The 16,742-nt window shown below is 45.9% G+C and overlaps 1 pseudogene; it reads right to left on the reverse strand.

Moving 5' to 3' along the window:
- Positions 1-1,084: 1,084 nt before the first annotated feature.
- LOC117731270 lies at positions 1,085-3,661 on the reverse strand (annotated as a pseudogene).
- Positions 3,662-16,742: the final 13,081 nt, after the last annotated feature.

Genomic DNA, 16,742 nt, shown 5'->3' on the forward strand with positions numbered 1-16,742 from the left:
CATGGAGATCATTTGATTCTGCTGCATATATGGTAAATATAAATGACCGATGACAATATGTAAAAGTAAACGTTGGGTAAACTAAACTGCACATATTGTTTCAACAGTTGCAAGCTAATTTCCATATTAATTAACTTACGACAAGTCACTGACCCACTGAAGTGAGGTTTTTGTATTAACCGGCAGTGGAGAGTTTCTTATGCACTATCCTTGTTGCCTTGTTGCTAAAGGGGATTTGATTGCTACATGATGAGCATCAACAAGATACAGACAAAATAAAAATGCCAGCTCAATGTGGATGGGTCAAACTTTAAGGCCAAACTGATGTGTGCTTTCACCATCACAACAAATTACAATCCTAGTCAAAGGACCACTGCAAACAGTTTATGGTCCTTCAACTCCTATTTTATGGACCTATGTGTATATTACGTACAATATTTGCAAGTATGTTGAAGTAGAGTGAGAACTTCATACTGGGTTTTTGAGTAATAAAAGTTGGCGCTATTTCCTGATTTCTTTCTTCTATTTTAATTTATCTTATTTCTACTGAAGGGTAATATAGTAAGTACAACATATTGAAAAGGTATTTATATTTACAATATAGCAAAGTTAGTGGTGTCTGCATGTGTTTTAAAGGTCATCTGTACTTATTTTATCCTCTGTTGTTAGCTTTGTCTTTCTGCTACTATGTTTTGGTTACTGCTCAACTGTTTTATCTACAATTACTGTTTGCCTTTACTTCTATACACAGTCAATTGTTTAAGTACTGCTGTGTACAATAAAGGAGTGAATAGATGAAATAAAAAAAATAGTTTGATGATCCAAGTTATTCTGCATTGAATAACTTCATTCTCCTTCAAAGGTTTTGAGGTTTTAGGACTTTACTGTTGAGAAACATACACAAGACACAAAACCATCAGAGATCTGAAGTTGTTTCTAATGTGATATTTATTTAGGTAGGAACAGTGGCATGTGTTACAGAGTTGTTCTTGAATGGGCCTTAGTTGGATGGTCTTATGTTACATGATAGTTGACCCAGGTCCTAAATTAAGAACAAACAGTGTAAAGTTCAACCATGGATTGTTTATGCCCAGTTGCAGCACTTGCAGCTATCATCGAACACTAGGCCGGCAGCACAATGCTGGGTGTAGGTACGTCCCTGGCTGCAATCATAGAAGTGGTTCTTGTTGGTTGGATCAGGATACATTCCGTCAGCCTTGCCAGCGCAGAAGCCAGATCCTGTGCTGCTGCCGCCACCCGCCACCACCGCCAGGGTGGGGAACAGCGTGCTTGGTGGGTATGACTGGAGGCAGGGGGGCAGGAACATAAGTGCAGGCTGGGGAGAGAGATTAAATAATGGAATAGATGGAAACAGCATTAATATTTATTACCAGAGAATATGTGTGTTATGCGTACAAGCTCCAGTTCCCAGTCCGGCCTTGATGGTGTTGATGAGGGGGTATTTTCCCTGGCCACAGAAAGTGCCACTGAAGTCATCCAGATCCAAACTCCACACCATGGCTCCACCGAATCCGCTCTGCTTCAACCACTGAATCTGTAGAGCGTGTACAGCATTATATAACATTACCACATAAATGTTTGTGACAGGAATTATAATAATGTATATAACTTCATACCTTAGCCTGGAAGCTCTTAATATTGTCATATCCGACCCAGGTTCCCTGATGGTAGGCATATGGCACCTGCTGTGGGGCGTCCCAAGCCTGAGTGGCTCCTTGCTTCAGGAAAGTGCAGATCTGATGGAGGGGGTGATTTAAAGTTAGAGATCTACGCAATACATGTGTATAAGTTGTACTGTTTTATAATGTATGCATGCACAGACAGATTCAGAAAAAAGGACAAACCTCATAGTAGGCCCAGAAGCCAGCCTGACGGGTGAAAGGTCCAGCAGCTCCGGGTCCACTAGCAGGAGCTCCCACAGCAGTGTTGGAGGAAGCCAGGCGGAAGGTGTGGCCGTAGGTGGGGAAGCCAACCAGCAGTTTCTCAGCTGGGGCGCCATTGCTCTTCCAGTAGTTCATAGCATAGTCCTACACATGAGAGAGTACAGCCCAGCATGAGCATGAGTTACGTTGTTTAATTGTTATTAATTTACAGCAGGAGGCCTCACTCACCATGTTAAAGTAGATCATGGCGCCATGGTCAGCGGGGCCCTTGTGCAGAGGGCTGTTCTCTCCGACATTGTGCTCCCAAGAACCATGGGAAGTCGTAGGTCATGACGTGGAAGTAGTCAAGCACACTGGTGAACAAGACATGATGAGGATTGAATGTTTAGTCATGGCTGTTTTCTACACAACAATGTGTCCTGCTCATGTACTTACGCTCCAATCTGGGCAATCTGGTATCCAGTCTCGATGGTTCCCTTTCCAGCAGAGACTGCAGCAGTCAGCATCAGACGGGGGCGGTTGGTCTTCTTGCCCTCCGCCTCAAAGGCAGTCATTAACTCCTACAGATGGGCAAGGAGAGAGAAACAGTTACAGTTGCTGTACGACTGCATCTTTTCTAAAACTGAGAAAGTTTTGTAGATTTCACTTATATTTTAGTTGCATTTGATGACGACATTTCTTAGATAAAACTTAGGATGGGATAAAGGGATTTAGTGGCCAAACCCCTAACAAGGTGAAACACATATACCGTGTTTAACCACAGTAATACTGGCTTAAATACTACCACCTCCAACCTGACTTTGTCTCTAGACAGAATTTGATTAGCAATATGACCGACCTGGACCAAGACGGTGTAGCGCTCCTTATCCTGAGGTGGGGAGCCACGAGAGCCAGGGTACTCCCAGTCGATATCCAGACCATCAAACTTGTACTGTCGCAGGAACTTGATCACGCTGTTGATGAAGGTCTGACGGTTGGCAGCAGAGGAAACCATAGCTGTGAACCTGGAGACAGGAAGACAGTCAGAGAGCTTCTATTTGTGTAACGAGTTCCTCTTGGTGGGAGTATTGATCCATGTGTCATTACAACTTACTTCTGAGTACCAAAGTTCCATCCTCCGATGGCCAATAGAGTCTTCAGGTTGCTGTTCCTGCAAGCAGCAACAACATCCACCTTAACATGTCACGCTTGCATGCATGAATTATGTATTAATGTGGGTTTTCATGTGTGCTGGAGTTACACTATGACTATGTGTGTACTGACTGGTTCTTCAGGGCCTGGAATTCTCCGTAGAGTTTCTCATCGTCCCACTCATAGGTCTTGATCATGTTGCTACCCATACCAGCAAAGGCATAGATGAGGTGGTCACAGAGACATGGGTCAACGTTGGTGGGGAAATACTTGCCTGCTCCGGGACGGTACTGTCCCCAGTTAGTGAAATAACAGGTGAGGATGTAGGATGATCCTGCAACATATGGAACAATTGTTCTTACATTATGTCACCAACTTAGGTCTACACATATCACACCAACACTGAATGCATGAAGGATAGAAATTACCTAGCTGCACATGCAGCAGGAGAGCCAGTCCTGCAGAGAGAGGAGACAGGTTTAGAGAAGGTAAGGAGGCAGGTTCAGTATTAATAAGAAACAATCTGCATTATGCATGAGATGATATTACATTAAAATGTGCAGAGTTTAAAAGGTTTCCATGAGCAAGAAGCTCAGCTTACCAACGCAGATGAGTAGCTTGCCCATGTTGCTTCTGTACAACAAACTAAGGACCAGCGGACTCTTTTATACTCCTGGGTTTCTCTACTTATCTCCATTATCTGTAACATTTGTTTGATATCCTTTGCCTATTCACCAAAACTGAAAAGTCAAACTCATTTGTTTGTTTGGCCAAGACCAGTGGAAAGCACTGATAACCTTCAAGTTCCTTTTGATAATGATTTGATGCAATTAAATTAGACGTGTTCAAGGTTATTGTTGATAGCCAAAAAGTACAGGACACTCCAACAGCAGTTTGAATTAAGTTTTTGAAGTTTACACGGAAAGTGGAAAATAGTTGTCCTATTGAGTACATACAGTAAGCATGATGCCCACCCTCCATCTTGCACTGGTTCACCTTTCTCTGGAAGCCAGTATCTTGCTCTAAATCCTTTGTTTTTGCAAACTGTCATTATTTTTATATTTTCTAATAATGTGACTGTTACGGTTTGTCTCTGACCCCAAGCGCACGACAACAGGAAGGTTTGTCTTAGCCGAACACACGGCATAGTTTATTAGAGCACAAAAGAAACACAAAAAAACTCAAAGTGTCCCCTTAATCCACGAGTGATTGAACATCAACCCGAAAAACTCCTCTTCTCCAGGGGAAGGGAAAAAAAGGTAATCCACTTGATGGTCGAACAGAAAATAATCTATACAAAAAATCCAAGAAAATACTCCATACAAAAATCAGCAAAGACACGAGGGAAACAGCAAAGACCCGAGGAGGGAAAGTCCAGACATCATGGCACGAACTCGCAACATCAGCACAGACAGTCCTGATCCTTATTCCCCGTAGACGACGAGCTGACGAGCTGCAGCTGTGGGACGAGCTGAGTGGCTTCAGGTGTGAGTTGGAGCGCACCTGGCTTGTCCCCACCTCCAAGCCCGTAGCTCCCTGGCAGCGCGCTCTGAGGTACCGGGTGTCACTGTGTGAACGGGATGAGGAAGGAGTCCGGCTGGCTGAGTCCTGACAATACCCCCCCGTCTACGGGAGCCAACTGGCGACTTGCCAGGCTTCTCGGGATGGGCCTGATAAAAGTCAGTCAACAGTCCCGGGTCCATAATGAGCTGGCGGGACACCCAGCTTCGTTCCTCCGGACCATAGCCCACCCAGTCCACCAGAAACTGGTACCCACGTCCTCGTCGGCGAACATCCATCAGTCGGTGAACATCCATCAGTCGGTGAACATTCCACTGAGGGTGCCCATCTACGATCTTAGGGGGAGGTGGAACTGGGGCAGGAGGCATCAGGGGACTGTGGGAGACCGGTTTAATTCGCGACACATGGAACACTGGATAGATCCTCATGGAGGTTGGAAGTCTCAGCCTCACCACTGCAGGATTGAGCTTCCAGCTTCTTGGCGGTCGACTGCAGGGGAAGATCCTTGGAGGACAGCCAAACTTTCTGATCCGTGTTAGGTTGTAGTGGATTTTATATATATTTGCACATGTAGATAAGAGAAGTTTATGTTTTAAATTAATACATAAAGAAAGATATGATCATTAATTTGGGATATTATGAGGAATATTCTGGAGGAATGTATTATGAAACATAAGAGAGGATCACTGTTTTATTATTCTGTTTTAATGACAAATGTAATGATTAACTGTATGATGCATGAGAATGAATGAATGTTTTATTGTTTAGACAATAGTTAAAATGGATGCCGATTGAAACCTAATGTGTTGCTTTTATTCGGAAGGCAGGATAATAGGGTTTTATTGTGAAGGGGAACTTCCTGTCCTTGACCGGAAGAGTGAGCTTTGACCCCGCTAGTTTTACTAATTGGCGTAGCGAACAGAACTGCTGCATCCTTTGAACTGACCAATGGAACTAACCTTTAGGTGTGAATTCATTTGCATGACCATACTAATAGCCAAGCATTTGTTCTGGGGACATGGTTCTACTGGTCTGGAGACTCGAGACAGCCCCGGTCTGTGGCTCCCTGGGAGCTGCACTCCGTCTGTGGAGAGTTCCTCCTTTCTGGCCCCACGATCGTGAACGCTACATGAGTATTATCTTTGCCATTAAATATTGTTAAACTTTAACTCGAATCCTGAATTTCCTGCGGCCACGGGACCCGGAGCTTTGAACACGAATCTTACAATTTGGTGACCACCGACGTGAGCTGCTGTGGCCTCGTGGCTGAGGAACTGGGCCCGCTAGATCCACGCCATTCCACACCATGGCCAACTCATTATCGGTAAGCTTGGAACCTGTCTTATCGAATCCTGCATAGCTTAATATAGACACTTTAGCGTGTGGATTGGTGCGGAGCTTGTTGGACCAGGCTAAAACATTTAGCGTGAAAACACGACATAGAATAAGGACTAAGCTAGGTCTGTGGTGAAGATGATGCTCATTTAGTGTTTTTATGTTTGTTTTGTTTTGTGTGGTACTGTTAAATGTGTGTATATCTGTTGTTAGTCGCACGAGCATATTGAACGAGACTGGTTACGCGAAGATAGTGCCGCATTGTTCCTAAAGAGTTGAAGTCCGTGAGAACGGCCTGCCGGAGTTTATTAATTTAAACTCCCCACAGTGAGGAGTTAGTGAGCGTTACGTAGAAGCTATTCGCCATAATCTATTGTCCGCTACAAACATTTCCCCCTTAGACTCTTTAGGGACGCACATTGAATTTAACGTCCAGTAGTCCACAATAGATAAATCGTTCCGCGACGTGACTGATTAGCAGCGTGGAGGGTTCAATTCCCCCGGCGAAGACCGGCGCAAGAATTGATATGGGCTATTGTAAGAAATAAGATAAATAAGTTACCGTGATAAACCAGTTGTTACAAACAGGTCTGTAGAGTGAAGAGAGCAAGAGCCCCACCTACCTTGGGACCGCTTGGGACAGTTTTCTATGCAGTACAGCGTGCTATTGTTGTAAATACTGTAAATATATATATATATATATTCCATAATTAGAAGAGACAAGCACAGGGAAGACAGGATAAGGGTAGAATAGAATCCCACTTATACCATTTTGAGCCCCTGATGAATCGAGAGCCATTCACCATCAGGTTTGACACCTAGTGGTTGAACCCCCCCCACCCCCCATGGAGTGCCCTAGGGATTAACCTTATTGGCACCATCGTGTTGAATAGTGAAAGAGGACAGTGATAAACCACTGATGCATTATTCTTTTTGATTTAAGTATTGCCAGTTTATTACAGCAATTGATTTTCTCATTATTGCCAGTTTTTTGAATAACAGTAATTGATTTATCGTTTGCTTTACTCATGATTGTCGGATTTTGATTAAGACTTATTGTTTGATTTCTCATTATTACCGGTTTTGATTAAAAGTAATTGTTTTATCGTTTGCTTTTCTCATAATTGGCGGTTTTGGTTCTCATGCCATTTGTTTTTTCATTATTGACGATTCTTTGATTAAGAGTAATTGTTTTATCGTTTGCTTTTTTTTTCATAATTGGCAGTTTTTGTGATCATATAATTTGCTTGTTTATGCTGGGCGGTTAAAAGTAATTGTTAAAAATTTGCTTAAAATGACGTTTTTTCCCATTGATTTGGTTGAAACGCAGGAGAAGCCTGTATAAGCGTAGAACAGAGTTCCGTTTATACCAATGGGCCCCTGTTAAATAATTTGCTTATTAAAAGTACACAGGAGAAGCCTGTATAAAGTGTTGGACAGAGTCCCACTTATACTGATTGGGCCCCATGTGATTCATTAGCATAAAATAACAAGTTTTTCCCATTTTTGACAGCTGAAGGCTGTATCATTTGTTTTGTGCTTGGCTGTGTGGACTGTACGTAATCGTTGTCCCATTTGCATAAAGTAACACATTTTTCCCATTTTTGTCTAACCTATTATTGTCCAATTGCAGTGTATAACTTTTTTCCCTTCCTAACTTGAATATTTTTCCCAATCGCATCACACTTGCACGTTAGACACATAGTGTGAAAATATTTTATTTTTTAATTTATTCAAAAAAATTAATTTTTAATTTTTTTGATAAATTTTAATCTGAAATTTTATTTTTCCTTCTACATTTACATTTCCTTATATAAAGCCAGTCAGTACCCATTCTCGGAAAATGTCGAGCCAACTTCAATCAAGACTCAGGTCGCTTGGATTGAAGACATCCTCTATGCTGCTATGAACCTGATAGTTCAAGCCAAAAGACTGAATAAGAAGCTGAGGAAATATGTTCAGCAATGTCATACCGAGGGTTTACTTGACGTAACAACCCTGGAGGGGCCCACAGAAGACCAGAAGTTACTCTGATGAGAGTGCTCAAGCTGAGAGACAAACAGAAAAGAAAATTGGTTCACGTCCCGATCAGCAGACGTCACCAGAACCAATGAAGCCATTGTGTAGGCAAGACTGCCACGACATGGCATAGCAGTGAATGAAGACAACACTGCCCGGAGGTGCCAGGAAGAAGCAACACCCCGAAAGACCCCAAAGAAGAAACAAACAGGAATAAAGAGCTGTCGATGGAGACAGCCCCTGTACTTCTGCCATCAGCCCCAGTTCCCACCCCTTCCATCTATCCCATAATATGTTAATACCCTCCCCCGTACGCCCACAGCCCACTTAAAAGAGAAGCTCCACACACCATGGCCCCAGTAGAGAGACTATTAGGAGGCAGTGTAGAGTTTGACTCCACAGAAAGCAGAACAGTCGCAGACCTGATGAACAAGGTCGCACAGCTGCAGAGGGCATTAGCTGGCCGAGAAAAGGGCAGAGAAAGGGATGCTAGACAAAGTCAGCAAAGAGAGGAGGAAGACAGGGACCTAATGAGAAGAGAATTATGGTGGAAGAAAGAGAGGGAAAGAAAGGCAGAGGAAGGTGAACTGTCACAAGCAGAGCCCCCACCTCCAGCTCTGAGCCTCCATTCTAATCGCATGGCCAACTGCGACACCTCAGTGAAGAGGAGCCAAATCAAGGCCCCAGCCCCCTCCACCCCCATCTCACAAGAAGAGGAGCCCTGCTTGACCTTTCCGGTCAATTAACTGTGCTATGCAACTGACGCAGAGGAGGAGACAGCCTCCAAGACAGCAGAGGAGGAGACAGCCTCCAGGGATCACGACAACACCTCCCGAGGAGAGCAAAGGAAGGCATAAGCTACAAGCCTCCACCGCGACACACTCAGATGTCAGTGGCAGCAACAAGCCCAGTGTGCTGTGAAGAAGAAGAGGGAAATGCCAGATTCAGGCACCTATCATGACATTGAGCAATTGCACACCTCAATACAAGCCATATAATCCCAGAGATACTCCCAACATGGCCAACCTAGCCAGCATCAAGCTAAAGTCAGATGAAGAAGCCATGGTGTACCTGAAGAAAGTAGCTGACGCTTGGGAATCAGCTACAGGCACCAGACATGACAGGAACCTGACATACCTGAACATGTGGAAGGCTGCTGTAATAGCAGGTCTCCCGGACAAGTTGAGTCGTGAGCAACATACGATGGGCATAAAGATGCCACCTTTGAAGTGTGGAAGAAACACATCACACACCACATCACTCAGCACCACGAGGATGATGAAGAAGAAAAGGCAACCAAAGATAAGCTGTCAATGAGACTCCTGAAGCTACAGATAGCAAAAGAGGACACAGAGGCTGCTAAGCACGGCCCACAAGCGCGAAAGCAGATGGCTGCTGTTAGCAACCTCGTAGTCCAGATCCAGGAAGCAGTGGGCAAAGCCCTGGACCAATATAAAGAAGAGGAGAAAGACAGAAACAAGTCCAGAGGATCCAGAAGAGACAGGTGGCGAGAACCTTGTCGTATCTGTGATAGACTTGGGCACAGGGCTGAGGAATGTTACAGTCGCCCTGATGCAGCTAGAGGCAGAAGAAGCCCACAAAGAGGAGGATTTGGACGACACATTCCAAACCAGAACCAGATGCCTGCAAGAATAGTGCAGGATGAAGATTATGTGGATCTTCTATGGAGAGGCCCAGAGGGCCCGGCGCAGTGAATAATGGTTCCAAATGGGCGAGAACCTATCATCACCTGTGCCATAGATGCCATGGATTATGACACAACATCCATATGTCATGCCAGAAGATCCCTACCGTTGCACCTACAACTACGCCGTCGCCTAAGAAGAAAAGGAGGGTGAAACTGAAGTCATCAGAACAGAAGCCATAATTGTAGGAAAAGAAGGAGTTGCAGCTGAATGTTTACTGTCTGCAGACCAACGAGACTGGTATGCACTGCAACCTGACTCTGCCCCTCACATCACACTACTGATCAGAGCAGGTCATGAAGCAAGAAACCTTGGCCCAATGATGGAGAGTCTCAAAAGAAAGGTGGATTCCTACCAAATCCCCATATCTGTCCCACACCCCAGATGGTGACTATTGGAAAATACAGAAACACTCGTATTCCAAGGGACAACTCCAACAACAACTTGACAGAAATCATGGAAGGGAACACTCAAATCATCCCTCCACTGATGAAATGTTGGAAGTGCCACCACAAATATGGTCAAGAGGAGACTATGATGTTGGCCACACCACTCAACATAACGTGGTAATGACTTTGAAACCAGATCAAGACACGGTCTGGCGCTATCAATATCCGCTTCAGCTAGAACAAAGAGATGGCATTCGAGAGACAATATGAAGCAGGCTTACTCATCGACGCAGAGTCCAACTGGAATACACAGATATTACCAGTCCAAAATCTGGTAACAGAGGCTGGAGAATGGTTCATGACCTAAGAACCATCAACAAAGCCACTATTGCACAGAACATTCAAGTGCCAAACCCGTAATGCCACAAGGCTACAGAGATAGCCCGGGTTTGTTCAATGCAGCCCTGAAGCAAGACCTCAAAGACTTCATATTACCGGAAGACACAGTACTTGTACAGTACATGGATGATCTGCTGTTAGCTGCACCAACTGCAGCAATTTGTCTTGGAGTGACGAAAGACCTTCTAATGCTGTTAACCAAAGCAGGTTATGAGGTGAAGCGCTCAAAGACTCAGATTGCAAAAATGCAGTGTCATTCCTGGGACAACTGATCCCAGGAGACTTGTGCGCTCTGTCGGCGGGACAGAGGTCGGCCATTTTGAGTGCAGCTGAACCAAAGACAGTACAAGAGATGCTGTCATTCCTGGGCCTAACCAGGCTACAGTCGACACTACGTTCCTGACTTCACGTCTCTCACACAGCCATTCAGAGACATGCAAACTGAAGCAGGAAGCCGAAACATGAAAGCCCTGCTCACATGGACAAATGATGCAGAAGAGGCATTCGCAAAGACCAAACAAGAAGTTGGCTAAGCCTCAAAGCTGTCTACACCTGACCACAACAGGCCCTTCCACCTTGATGTTTCTGAATCAAGCGGGATAGTGTCCGCTGTTTTGTTTCAGAAAAAGGAGGGAGGAGAGAGACCTGATGTACGACAGCTCGAAGTTAGACCACATCGAAAAGGTCAAAACAGGTTGCACAAGACACTTGGCAGTCCCGAAAAGAGCAATTGAGAAAACTGCTCATGTTGTGATGTGTCTCGAGCTCAAGGTCAACACAGAACATGGAGTTCTTGCCTAGTTGACCTCAAGTGCATTCTCGATGACAAGATAAGATTTCAAAAGTCTTACAACAGCTACATATCACAGTCTCATACGAGCCAAACGACATGGCCGATGGACTTAATGTGAAGATGGAAATATTGCTGCATACTCAGTCATGCAGCAACAAGAGAAAAGACATTCAACCATTTCTGCGGAAATCATCGCACAGCCAGCATCTGCACAGCTAGCAGAAGTAGTGGCATTGACAAAAGCAAAAGTCAATTGAAGCAATTACTGAGAGCCATCCTGCTACCACGACACGTAGCAGTGATGAAGTGTAAAGGACACCAGACCACAAAGACGAATACCAGCTCGCAATCAGATCCTAGCAGGATTTGAAATAGTTAAAAGAACATAGAGTTGATCAATTACATTTAATATAATCCGCAGAGATAAATAAATTAAGAGATAAATAATTTAAAATAGATGGGATTGGACGAGTAATTAAGACTCCGTTGGACAACAGAAGCGCATTTAATAGTTGATTCCTCCCACGGGTGAGAAGCTGTTCCTCACACAGAGTTCGAGATTGCTAATCTGATCCTTGATAATTGAGTTTGAGATTGCTAATCTGATCCTTGATAATTGAGTTTGAGATTGCTAGTCCGAACCTGGATAATTCAGTTCTTTAAGAGATAATTTTTGAGAAGATTAAAAGAAACATAGAAATAGAATGACTACTTCTCAGACATGTTAGAGAATTGGTTCGGGAAATATGAAATTATTTCCAAATATATTTCAGATATCCAACTTTAGTTAGAGCCAGCGCAGAAAGCCGCTCTGTGTGTTTTAATTCTCTCCCACAGCTACACTCGTCTCTCCATCGTCGACCTTCATTGTGTACCTGGCTGCCTGCTGTGATGGACCTCACCAACAGATGTGCTGCCCACAGAGGAGTATCGTGCACCTTTAACACATTGATTCAAATTATAAAAAAATCACAGAAGTATGATGATAATAAAATAAATATAGTGTTTGAACCTGCTGTTTTCCTTTTACTCGAGGAAATCGCGGAATGGAGGAATGCAGAGGAGGAGACCATGGAGGAGATGAGCATGCAGAGAGAGGAGACCATGGAGGAGATGAGCATGCAGAGAAAGGAGACCATCAAGAAGATGAGAGTGCAGAGAAAGAAGATGCACATAGACATATGCACAGATAGACACATCTGATCACAACACTCCTAGACTTTAGTTACTTTGCAGAGCAGGGTCAAAAGGAGGGAGTGATATTGTTTTTTCTTCCACAGGTATTGATAATAAAGATTGTATTACAGTGATGTATACAGTGCGGTGAAATAAAATCCAATACAAGTTGTTTATACTATGGAATAGTATAAAAGGAGGGACTGTTAGGTTGTAGTGGATTTTATATATATTTGCACATGTAGATAAGAGAAGTTTATGTTTTAAATTAATACATAAAGAAAGATATGATAATTAATTTGGGATATTATGAGGAATATTCTGGAGGAATGTATTATGAAACATAAGAGAGGATCACTGTTTTATTATTCTGTTTTAATGACAAATGTAATGATTAACTGTATGATGCATGAGAATGAATGAATGTTTTATTGTTTAGACAATAGTTAAAATGGATGCCGATTGAAACCTAATGTGTTGCTTTTATTCGGAAGGCAGGATAATAGGGTTTTATTGTGAAGGGGAACTTCCTGTCCTTGACCGGAAGAGTGAGCTTTGACCCCACTAGTTTTACTAATTGGCGTAGCAAACAGAACTGCTGCATCCTTTGAACTGACCAATGGAACTAACCTTTAGGTGTGAATTCATTTGCATGACCATACTAATAGCCGAGCATTTGTTCTGGGGACATGGTTCTACTGGTCTGGAGACTCGAGACAGCCCCGGTCTGTGGCTCCCTGGGAGCTGCACTCCGTCTGTGGAGAGTTCCTCCTTTCTGGGCGTTGGTAAGGTCGAATGGCATTTCCCGGTACTTGTAGTGACCTCGGGGTGTCTTGAAGGCGGTCTTCCACTCGTCCCCCTTCCTGATTCGAACCAGGTGGTAGGCACTCCGGAGATCCAGCTTGGTGAAGATGGTAGCCTGGGTGAGGGGCTCAAGGGTGGAACTCGTGAGGGGGAGGGGATACTTGTTCTTGACCGTTATGTCGTTCAGTTGGCGATAGTCAATACAGGGTCGGAGGCCCCCCATCCTTCTTCACGAAGAAGAAGCCCACTGCCCCCGGGGAGGACGACGGCCGAATGAGCCCTGCTGCCACTGACTCTGTTATGTACTCGTCCATCGAAGCCTTCTCCGGAATAGACAGGCTGTACAGCCGACTGCTGGGAAGGGAAGCCCCAGGGCGGAGGTCAATTGCACAGTCGTACGGCCTATGTGGAGGGAGCGACTGAGCCCGGTCTTGCTGAAAACCTCTCCCAGATCGTGGTACTCCGGAGGAATAGAGGAAACGTCCGGGGGAGGGGCACTGGGGATTGGTCGGGGTGACGGGCTGGGGGCTGCCTGTAGAAACTGGGCGTGACAGGAGGAACTCCATTCCAGGATCATCCCAGAGGACCAGGCAATGTGTGGCTCATGCTGTACAAACCAGGGGTGCCCTAGGATCACAGGGGCCAGGATCAGGTAGCCACGGTGAGGGAGATGGGACGGGTGCACTGGGTGATGCGGGCCAGATGGCGGTTGTCCAGTGCAAAGGCCTCTACGGGCTCCTCCAGTGCTTCTAGCGGGATGTTAGCCTGGGCAGCGAACTCCGAGTCCAGGAAACACTCAGCCGCCCCAGAATCGAGGAGGGCCCCCACTGTAATCCGCTGATCCGCCCAGGCCAGGGTGACGCTAATCCGCCGGCTCGGTGGTGCAGGACTACGGGAACAGGAAAGGTGACTCACTAGGATCTCCCGAGGTCCTGGTGAGCCTAATCTTTTGGCCGGGTGGGGCAGCCGCTGATGCGATGTCCCTTCTGGCCACAGTAGAGACACAGGCCTGCCCTGAATCGGACCTCCCGTTCGGCTGGGCTAAGGCGCGTGCATCCCAGCTGCATGGGTTCCTCGCCAGTCGGTGTCTGTGATGAGGGCAGGACGGGAATAGGGGGAGTAGGTTGAGCTAAGGCGAGGGTCCTCTCCTGTATGCTGGGTCTGTGGGGGGTGGGAAGGGATCCCCGGAGGACTCGCTCCCGCCTCCTCTCACAGAGGCGTCCATCGATGCAGATGGTGAGGTTGATGAGGTCATCGAGGGAAGAGGACTCCTCCCATGTGGCTAGCTGGTCTCTCACCGCCTCGCTGAGCCCCCTCCGGAAGGTGACCCGAAGCGCAGGATCATTCCACCCGCTCTTCGCAGCGGCCAACCTGAACTCCACCGAGTAGTCCACCACTCTGCCACCACCCTGTTGGATACTGCTCAACCAGGCACCGGGGTCCTGACCACTGGTTGGATTTACGGAACACCTTACGTAGCTCTGCCACAAACTCCCTATAGGAGAGACGGAAGCTGGCACCCATGGCCCAGGAAGCGGTAGCCCACTGGGCTGCCCGGCCGGCGAGCAGGTTAATCACATACGCGACTCGAGCGGTGTCAGAGGTGAACCTGCTAGGCTGGTGAGCGAAAACCAACTCACACTGCATGATGAAGGTGGCACAAGTCTCAAAATCGCCCTCGAACGGTCATGGGCTGGAGAGGCTAGGCTCCCGTGGTACTGGGTTGGTAACCGCAGGGTTAACCGGAGAGGGATCCACAGGGGGCAGGTTCACAGGCTGGTTCAGCGGCTGGGTGGTGAGGGCCATCGTCAACGCCCGCAGCTGTAGCAGGATCTCGGCTTGTTGGTCTGCTGATGCCGCCTGCTGACGAGTCAGGATCTCCACAGAAGCGTGGAATGGCTGGACCTGGAGGTTCTACACGGCAACGGAGGCCGCCTCCAGCTGGTGAGAGTGGGTGTTGGTCAGATGCAGCTGCCTACTAAGGGCAACCTGAACAGAGCTGGACAATCCACTCTCTGTGTCGGCTGGGGTCGTCATGGCGAGTTCGTACTGTTACGGTTTGTCTCTGACCCCAAGCGCACGACAACAGGAAGGTTTGTCTTAGCCGAACACACGCCGTAGTTTATTAGAGCACAAAAGAAACACAAAAAAACTCAAAGTGTCCCCTTAATCCACGAGTGATTGAACATCAACTCGACAAACAAAAAAAACTCCTCTTCTCCAGGGGAAGGGAAAAAAGTAGTGTTGTTACAAGATGTGCCGACGCTTCGAAGCGTGTGTCGAGTAATGGAGGGGGCGTTTCCTCGAAGCGCGTATCGAGGCTTGCTTCATGTAGGGGAGGAGCCAAAAATGATGACGTCCGAAGCCTCGCTACCCGGCTGTACCACGTGACTGCTTCGGCAAGCTGTTCAGAGTTTGCCGGGAGGTTTGACAGCAATATAAACCCCTCAGGCTCCATTCAAAATGTGTGTTGTTGGTTGAGAGTTTGGAGAGAGAGATAGTTTGGAGAGTTTGGAGAGAGAGATAGTTTGGAGAGAGAGATAGTTTGGAGAGTTAGGAGAGTGAGGTGAGAATGATAGGTGATAAGATGGAGCCAGCTAGGAAGAGGAGGATGTCCCCTGTGTGGGAACACTTTGATTTGATAACTCCTAATAAGGTAAGCTAAATCTAACTCTATTTCAGACTCATTAGGTTTGCTTATCAAGAACGGTATTTTGCAGTTTCTTATTTTATTTAAAGGTGCGGTGTTTATTGTGCTCCAGGGAGTTGGGGTACAATAACAACACCTCATCCATGCTAAGGCATTACCGTGCCTTGCATGAGAATAAGGAGGAAACTGGAGCTTCACCCAGCCATGGTAAGTCATTACAATAATACAAATGCACCATCACAATGTGTCCCTGTTCACTTTTGTTTATTGTGCAAATAAAGACAGGTAACAGACACTGTATGTATTCTCTTTTAACCAGCCACCAGAAAACAAGAGCTGGATGAAGCCCTCGTCTCCATGATAGTGAAGGACACACAGCCTTTCACTGTTGTGGATGATGTTGGATTCAGGGCATTTGTGTCCAAACTGGATCCTAATTATGTTATCCCTACAAGACAGGTGTGTATGGGTGGGTGCATGCATGAAACAAGAGTACTTTATTGTGTCTCACAGTTCAGCACTATATTTTTTTTCTTTTAGGCTCTGAAGGCCATGGTGGAGGCCAAGTATGAGTTGGCTAAGGCTAAAATGGAAACGGTGGTTGCTGTTAGCCTTACGTCTGACATGTGGACATCCATCAATATGGATGCCTACCTGGCAGTAACATGCCATTTTGTGGGTGAGAATACCAAGCTCAGTTTAGTGCTGTTAGGAGTGCAGGCATTCCCCCAATCACACACTGCTGAAAATATAGCTTGTGTGAAAGCCTCCTTGATGGAGGAATGGGGAATCACTAATAAGGTGACATGCATGGTCACTGATGGTGCTCCCAATATGGTTGCCTGTGTGAGAGAGCTGAAGCTTCGGCACCATATTTGCATTGCGCACACACTCAATCTGATCGTGAAGAAGGCA

The sequence above is a fragment of the Cyclopterus lumpus genome, chromosome 5 (assembly GCF_009769545.1).
Source record: "Cyclopterus lumpus isolate fCycLum1 chromosome 5, fCycLum1.pri, whole genome shotgun sequence".
In the NCBI taxonomy this organism is placed as follows: domain Eukaryota; kingdom Metazoa; phylum Chordata; class Actinopteri; order Perciformes; family Cyclopteridae; genus Cyclopterus; species Cyclopterus lumpus.